This window comes from Schistocerca americana, chromosome 8, assembly GCF_021461395.2.
Source record: "Schistocerca americana isolate TAMUIC-IGC-003095 chromosome 8, iqSchAmer2.1, whole genome shotgun sequence".
In the NCBI taxonomy this organism is placed as follows: Eukaryota; Metazoa; Arthropoda; class Insecta; order Orthoptera; family Acrididae; genus Schistocerca; species Schistocerca americana.
The window spans coordinates 267888926-267898320 of record NC_060126.1 but is presented as its reverse complement, the minus strand read 5'-3'; positions in this window follow the sequence as shown (position 1 = coordinate 267898320).

Here is a 9395-nt window from a genome sequence, read left to right as displayed (position 1 = left end):
CATGGATGTGTGTGACGTCCTTAGGTTAGTTAGGTTTAAGTAGTTCTAAGTTCTAGGGGACTGATGACCTCAGATGTTAAGTCCCATAGTGCTAGAGTCATTTGAACCATTTGAACTACACATCTGCCTAACAGACATTTTAATCATAGCACTTCCTTCTTGCTCTTCCATTCTTATTTTTCCCCGTTACTTCTCGTACGTATTGTATGTTACCTGTTTTCCCCTATAGCTTATGCCTATGTTTCTTAGAATTTCGAACATTTTGAAGGATTTGTCATTGTAGAACGCAATTTCTAGGCCGATAAATCGTATGAAGGTGTCATTATCAAGCGCACCGTCAGAAACGCTTCTCTGGTGCCTTTACGTTTCCAGAAGCCAAACTGATCGTCGTGTAACAGATCTTGAATTTTCTTTTACATTCTTCTGTATATTATTCTTAGCTCCTGCTCTGCATGGGATGTTAAACTGATTGCACGAAAGTTCTCGTATTTAGCTGCCCAAGCTGTCTTCGGGATTATATATGTTTTTCCGAAAGTCTGGCGTTATGTTTCCTGACTAATAGATTCTACAAACCAACCTCCTTAGTCGTTTATTCTGCCACTGTCATAAGCCTCCTTGGCATGCTATCCGAGTTGTCTGTTCAAAGTTTACAGGCCACTAACATCAGTTGAATCAGTGGTTTTGAAAAGGGCACGAGTCCACAAGAAGCAATTTTTGGAAAATCGATTAAAACTGCTTTTTTAAAAAAAATATATTTTATAAGAATTTTTCATTAATGTACATATTTATTCTATTGTGTTCCTAAACTGCAAGTGATTATCTTTTCCTTGTTTTCCCAAAAGAAGTTTAAGGTAAGTGGACTTATGCCCTTTTCAAAAAGAGAAGGAAATTTGAATAATAGCACTTTCTAAGAAAACGTGTTTTTATTTAATGTTGAATTTGAATATGTTAATAATGTATCAAAAATCATTACTTATTTGGATTATCTATAAAAATAACAAAATATGTGCATTTTAAGGTTATATTTTATATTCATTCATCATTGAGTTCTTCGTCTTGTGACGGCCATTCACATATTTCTTCAAAAAAGGTGAGATGCTCCAATGGAATGCACTTTACCAACTCTTTAATAACTTCAACTTTCTTATGGTTGATTGGACACTTGCTATGGTAGGCCTCCTCTGTTGGTAGGGAAATGTTTTCCGCCTTAGCCAGAGTAAAGTGGTGTACTGTTAACCCATCAGTATGTTCATAAGCTTTTAACACCCCAGGATTATATTTTTCACACTGCAACATGAAATACTTTGATATATTAAAAGCAATTTTGTCCTCTTTTTGTCTCCCTATTTCCCAGAGATTCAGTCGACTTGGTTGTCTTTTTGTAAAATTTTGCCCACCAACTTTTATAATCAATACTGAACGATTTTTCATGCAGTACGCTAGTAAATTTACATTTTGTATTCGATTCAGCTACTTTCATTGTAGGCGAGTAAACACAATCACTCCGCTTTATATATCTTTTAATTACCCCAAAGTCACGGTCACAGGGGAGCAAAAAGTGCACCAGTGTAGGATAATATCGTACAATTTTGTCGAATCTTCCTGTTGCAACCAGACTCATGATAAAGTGTGTGACTGTGTGAAATCGGTTTTGACCACCACAGGAATCTGAAAATAAATGAAGCTCCTTGGTGCTGTCAGGTATGTTATTACATATGTAATGATTAAGAAGTGAGCACACCTCATTGAGTCCTTTTCTGCCCAAGCCCTCATGATATAAGTGATGTATTGAGGTTCCCTTTTTCATATCATGGATGCAAAACAAGTACAGTCATAGTAAAATACCTCTTGCACTGGAATGTGCGGAAAGGGCAAATTCTGCATGTAATCAAAATAAATACATGCGATGTCATCTCGTTCAACACTACTTTAGTGATCTACGCTTATGTACCAACAGCTCTACCGGTGCATCACGCTTAGCGTTATCATTTAGAAAATTACTTTTACGTTTTTGGCCGAGCTCCTCACAAGTAGCACACACGTCTTTTTGTGGCCTTACTTCGAATAAAATTAACAAGTAACTTTAATGTCTGGATACTTTTTGCAAGAGTGCATACTGTTAGCTAGGCATTCAAATACTTGATATTTCGATTTGCGTAATGTGTATCGTTTACTGGGACAGAGGAAATATGCTCATTTATTTTTTCGCAAACTGCTCGTGCTACAGCTTTGTTTCTACAGTTTTCTGATTTTCCTCGATTTTCTTTTGGAGATTCCCCTGCAGCCAGCAAGTCAACAAGTCTTCTCACTCTCTTTTCGGATACTCCATACAAACTGATGAACGCTTTTTCCAAATAGAATGTCTGTTACCTGCAAGAGTAATGCTGTACAAAACATTGTGGAGTCTGCCCTTTGGAGTATCCTTCCGTGGTCTACAGTGATGAACATCAGAAAAAGCCCGCTGGCCTTTTAGGAAAATAGCTTGCTCCATTTTAGTTTCAAATTTGTTATCTTGTCTACGTCATTGAATTTTGTAAAACACTTCGTACTGTATCTGAAATTAAACAAAAACTATTAGTTTTGGCTTTAGTGTTTTGTAATGGATATTTATATATATGCATAAATCCGTGGAAATATAAATTTAGTGCTGTAGATTTTTAATTTATTTGAGTCTAAATACAGGTGAGACTGTATTTATGCTATGCGGTTGAAGATTAATAACTATCGCAAAATTCATTGATTGATCCCAATAAAATTTCATTATAATTTGATTTTGTCGCCTACTCCCCATGTTACGGGGTAACCTGGCTCGGCTGTCTGTGTACGGAAGGCCGCGCTTTCTCTCAATTTTTTTTTTCTGTGAAGTCGACTGTAAACTACCTTTCCAGCATATCCGTTATATAGCGCTCACCAGCCTTGTTTTATTCGTTGATGTTTTATATTTTGTTAGAATACTGTTTAATTCTGGTAATGTGTGCTACAAGGCAAATTAATCATTACTTAGTCTTATTTATTGAGTACAGGAAAGAACCCAGAAAAGGGCTTCACTGTATGCCAGGGGTGGTCTTGTGGCATTAACCAAATAATTATGTAATGTAAATACTTCATACAGTTTATCTGTGGAAAACTTCTCTCGTTTGGTAAGAGAGCTGGCCGGCTGATTACAGTAAACCCACATTACTTATAATTAGCTGTTTTCTGAACTAGTCGCTTGCGGTCGGCACCCATGTAGACGAGATTTGCTGTTGGTGAAGGTGCATAGGATTTAGATGAAATTTGGTTAAAATACCAGAAATTCATTAGTAACCATTTGCGAGGGACCTTAAGCTTACGCCGGAACATGCCTCTGCGGGCAGCCAGGTTATCACGCTTATACACACAGGGAGCTTTGTGGCGCTGTGGCCGATCGAAAACTGGGTACAAGGGTCGAAGCTCGTGTGGGTTTAACGACGAATTATCTAGAGCATACAGGGTGCCGCAAATGGCTAAGCCGAATTTGTACTAGGAACCACTTCTAGACGGTGTAGCTTAGATTAACACGAGCGCGATTTGAAAGAAATCAGTAGCATTAAATCGTAAGGAGAATAAATTATAAATATAAAGGTTCCCTTATCGGCACTGTACACAGTTGAAATATACAACACCAAAATAAGGAAAACGGTTAATCTTGGGGGTTACAGAAACGACGAGAAATACAGAAGGAATCGGCTAAGTCCGGTGAGCAGAAACTGCGAACAAACAAATCACGAGATAATTATTACACAAGCGGCTAGTTCAGAAAACAGCTAATTATAAGTAATGTGGGTTTACTGTAATCAGCTGGCTAGCTCGCGTACCAAACGAGAGAAGTTTTCCACAGATAAACTGTATGAAGTATTTACATTACATAATGATTTGGTGAATGCCACAAGACCACCCCTGGCATGCAGTGAAGCCCTTTTCTGGGTTCTTTCCTGTACTCAATAAATAAGACTAAGTAATGATTAATTTGCCTTGTAACACACATTAGCAGAATTAAACACTATTCTAACAAAATATAAAACACCAGTGAATAAATTTCAAGGTTGGCGAGCGCTAAATAAGGAATACGCTTGAAAGGTAGTTTACAGTCGACTTCACAGAAAAAAAAATTGAGTGAAAGCGCGGCCTTCCGTACACAGACAACCAAGCCATGCAACCCCATAAGACGGGGAGTACGCAACAAAATCAAGTTATAATCCATTTTAGTGAATGTGTGTCATCCAAATCGGCTAAACGCAGCCTAGCAGAAAATAAGAACATCCTCACTCACGAAAGAATATCAAAGGAACGACCACAAATACCAGCTGGACCCAGAAGAAACCACACGCTGCGAGTCACACACCAGCTAAGCGCAAAATTACTGCCCAGTGCAAAAGACGTCACTATGTAGTCCACAATAGGGCTACACAACAGTTCCAAAACTAGCTCGCTTCTTCCAATGGTAGAGGAGCTGACAGTTAAACTCCAGCCAGCATGATGGTATTAATAACACCACATGCCAGGCCACAGCATACCAGATATGATCGGCTCAACTAAGCGTTCACACGTCTACATCTACATCTACATCTACATTGATACTCCGCAAGCCACCCAACGGTGTGTGGCGGAGGGCACTTTACGTGCCACTGTCATTACCTCCCTTTCCTGTTCCAGTCGCGTATGGTTCGCGGGAAGAACGACTGTCTGAAAGCCTCCGTGCGCGCTCTAATCTCTCTAATTTTACATTCGTGATCTCCTCGGGAGGTATAAGTAGGGGGAAGCAATATATTCGATACCTCATCCAGAAACGCACCCTCTCGAAACCTGGACAGCAAGCTACACCGCGATGCAGAGCGCCTCTCTTGCAGAGTCTGCCACTTGAGTTTATTAAACATCTCCGTAACGCTATCACGGTTACAAAATAACCCGGTGACGAAACGCGCCGCTCTTCTTTGGATCTTATCTATCTCCTCCGTCAACCCGACCTGGTACGGATCCCACACTGATGAGCAATACTCAAGTATAGGTCGAACGAGTGTTTTGTAAGCCACCTCCTTTGTTGATGGACTACATTTTCTAAGCACTCTCCCAATGAATCTCAACCTGGTACCCGCCTTACCAACAATTAATTTTATATGATCATTCCACTTCAAATCGTTCCGTACGCATACTCCCAGATATTTTACAGAAGTAACTGCTACCAGTGTTTGTTCCGCTATCATATAATCATACAATAAAGGATCCTTCTTTCTATGTATTCGCAATACATTACATTTGTCTATGTTAAGGGTCAGTTGCCACTCCCTGCACCAAGTGCCTATCCGCTGCAGATCTTCCTGTATTTCGCTACAATTTTCTAATGCAGCAACTTCTCTGTATACTACAGCATCATCCGCGAAAAGCCGCATGGAACTTCCGACACTATCTACTAAGTCATTTATATATATTGTGAAAAGCAATGGTCCCATAACACTCCCCTGTGGCACGCCAGAGGTTACTTTAACGTCTGTAGACGTCTCTCCATTGATAACAACATGCTGTGTTCTAGACAAAACCGAACCTCCAACTCGCCACACCGCTATCAGCAGGTCATTTCCTCACTGCTTACCGAGCACACCCCTATATAACTGCCCACTGCCGCTTACACTTCCTCTTGCCAACAGGCATCCTCTGGTATCCTAGCAACGGAGCACATGGAGTACAATCGATTACTGAACGCCAAGGACGTCACACGTGCACAGCACATTTCCTTCGACAATCTGCTCGAAAAATATTTAGCACGTCCTGTATATCTGAGAACATGTATAGCCTTAGGTCGTAAGCAAAGAAAACTAAACCTTACGAAACAAAAAATACAACATTATAGTGAATTATAAACAAAATGGAAAGCTGTGGTATTGTGGTAGCGCCCTTGACTAGTAATCAAAACGCTCTTTATCTTGGGTTTGATCCCAGTCAGTGCTTCTTCAAAATGGTTCAAATGGCTCTGAGCACTATGGGACTTAACTGCTGTGGTCATCAGTCCCCTAGAACTTAGAACTACTTAAACCTAACTAACCTAAGGACATCACACACATCCATGCCCGAGGCAGGATTCGAACCTGCGACCGTAGCGGTCACGCGGCTCCAGGCTGTAGCGCCTAGAACCGCACGGCCACTCCGGCCGCCTCAGTGCTTCTTCAGTTTCGACTAAAGAACACCAGTGGTTACCGAAGTTTCCCAACATAAGGAGAACTACCGTCTTTCTGCTAACGGCCTTGTCTTAGAAGGTGGAAGAGCAGACAGTGTTTCAGGGCAACTTATTACCCTTTTTGTAGGAAACTGCCCCAAAAATTTGAGAGTATCATTAGTGGTCAACACGATCAGAATGCAGAATGCTTTAAAAACAACGTATTCACAAGAAATGTGACCTGTAAATGAAACAGTATCTCCCCATTGGCAAAATATTCTGCATTTTCCAATCTACGGGAGGTGGCTTCCAAGGGGAAGGTAATGACGGGAAAAAGATTGGACAACCAACGAAAGGATAACGCTGAAAGTGTGGAATATCACAAGTTTGAACATTGTAGGCAAGCTAGAAAATCTGAAAAGAAAAATGCAAAGGCTCAATGTCGATGCAGAGGGAGTCAGTGAAGTGTAGGGAAAAGACGTTTCCTGGCCAGAAGAATATATAGTAATATCAACTGCAGCAGGAAATGGTATAGCGGGCGTAGGATTCGTTATCAATAGAAAAGTAGGACAGAAAATGAGGTACTCCCACAATTCAGTGACAGAAATATACTAATCAGACTGGACAGCAGACAAATGCCAAGAACAGTAGTTCAGGTATACGTGAAGAAGTCACTAGCAGAAGATGAAGAGGTGAAGTGTACATGGATATTGAATATGTTGTGCAGTATGCAAAGGGAGATGTAAGTCTAACAATAATGGGTGAAGATGTCATAGGGGAAGGAACAGAAGAGAGTTAGGGGAGAACATGGGCTTGGAAGTAGGAACGAGAGAGAAGAAAGAGTAATTGGATTTTGCAATACATTTTAACTAGTAACGGCGAATACAATGTTCAATAATCTCTAGGGGAAGAGACGTACTTGGAAAAGGCTTGGAAACTCAGGAAGATACTTGCTGGATTACATCACACTGAGAGCTATTGGACTGGAACGTATATTGACGAGCGTACATAGACTTAGACAACAAGTTGTTAATGAAAAAGAGTAGTTTTAAATGCGAAAATTTTAGGATAGGCTTTGCCGTGACTGTTGCTGACATTAAATGAAACGATAGGTTTACTGTTACCAGTCACAGTGACTGGTAACAGCAAACTTGTTGCTTCATTTAATGAAAATGAGTAGGCTGAAATATAGGAAAACCATTCAGAAGAATCAATGTGTAAATGAGTGGAGTACTGAGGAACTTCCTCCACCAGCGGCTAACATTTCCTTTGTAAGTAGTAAGTGCTTGGCCACCACAAGGCCCTGGCATTTGCTGCACTGCTTCACTGTCCGTGTTACAAGTCGAGTCTTCTACTATTTTTTTTCCTCCTCTACCCTTCCAATGAATGGTCTTCTTGGTGCCGATCATCATTTGGTTCAAGATATTGGACCCTCGTTTTTCTTCTGTTTCAGCGCTTCGTACAACTTTCCATCCTTCGCTACATGATCCCATTTTTGGGTTTGAACTAAAATTCCTCTTCCACATTTTACAGATGGGCATTTTTTGCGAAGCAGGTCGCCCAACTCGGTGTACATTCCACCTTTTGTGCCTTTTTACCTTTGTGTCCTTACATTCTAGTAAAAGCAATACAACCAAAACCCAGCATGGTACCCATCCCATTGTGGAGAGGAATGTCGTAAAGTATCTGCCTGTTGGCAGCTCCCAGACAAAGAAGGGATCGCACTGTTGGTGGCTGAGCTGGAAACGCTCTGAGTATGTCAAACTCCCTGCAGCCAGGTTGCTGTTGCTGTGGCTAGGTGGCGTCTGTGGTGAGAGATCCCATTCAGATGGGGTGGCACCAAATGAAGAAGCTCAAACTTTCAGAAGTAAAGGATTATTATAGTGCGGAGAGATGCGACCCTACAATACGTCCTACTCTGACTACTCTGTGGCAGAAACAAGTGGAGGATTACACTACCAGTCAAACATTTTCGAACACCCATTATAAAAACTATATACTTTAAATCAATGTAAGAACACACCAACTAGATACTAAATAGAGCAACAAAATAAATATTTGCGCTCTGTCAGCATGGTGCAGGTTTTAGCCTCTTCAACGTAGCCACCCTTTGCACTCGGAACAACTGCTCAAACTTTCGGCATTCTCAAGACATGATTATTTTTTTCCAGATGTTGCAACCCAACACATCTGTGAATTATTCTTTAGATCTTTCAACATTCGATGACCACGGTTTTCTAATCTCTTTATCATCCCATAAGAGTTCAGTGAGATTTAAGCCAGGTGACTGACTTTGCCAAATCATATTCTTCGCTTCCCAACATTTCTCGTTTCTATTGACATACCCTCTGCACAGTTACGAACCATGTTTGGGATCACTGTCCTGCTGCAGGACAAACCCATGGCCAATATGTCGCTTGCCATATGGAACCGCATTGTCTATCATTGTTCCACTGGCATAAGTTCGTTTGAACCGCTGCGATGTTTACACCACTGTAGATTGAGCTAGGCCAATTTTTGTTGCTGTTGTCCTACTAGAGTAGCCTTCCTGACGTTCGACAATTCCAGCCTCCTGCTTCCGTCCCATTGCGAGGTAACAAGATTTGAACCTGATCAGGTATACAGACACGTTGCTAGATGGGTACGAAGTGTACTGTAAACTAATGTGAACTGATTTCTATAACATCAGCTGAAGGAATAGTGCCTATGGAACTGTCTTAGTTAAAGAAACGTTAGTGTTGTCGTGGGTGCTAGGAGCGCCCCCCTTTATGAAGTCAGTCAAAAACACAACAGAGTCGCTTAGTCTTCACGTGTTTATGCTTGCCTTATTATCAAAACAGGGATGTAATAGAATGTTCAAAACTAAACCCCTGTCCTAACCAGTTGTGATAGATCATCGAAACTTTGGCCTGTAGTGTACTCCTCATAATACTTAGTTTTGCTCTAGGACAGACAGCGATTCCTTTTTGACCACGAAGCCATTATTACTTGTCGGACATCTTGAAGAAAGGTTTGGAAAAGTAATAGGGATTTCAAATATTAGAAGTGGTTCAGCCCTGATTAAAACTACATCCTTCGCTCAGTCGTGGGCGCTGTGCCTGTGATACAATATCCATAGTCAACGTCTATCTTCAGGAGTTCTGTTATACGGGGTGAGGCAAAACTATTTTTGATTTGTGTATTACGAAAGAGAGCGATCTGGTTGGTTCAAATGGGCGTTGATACG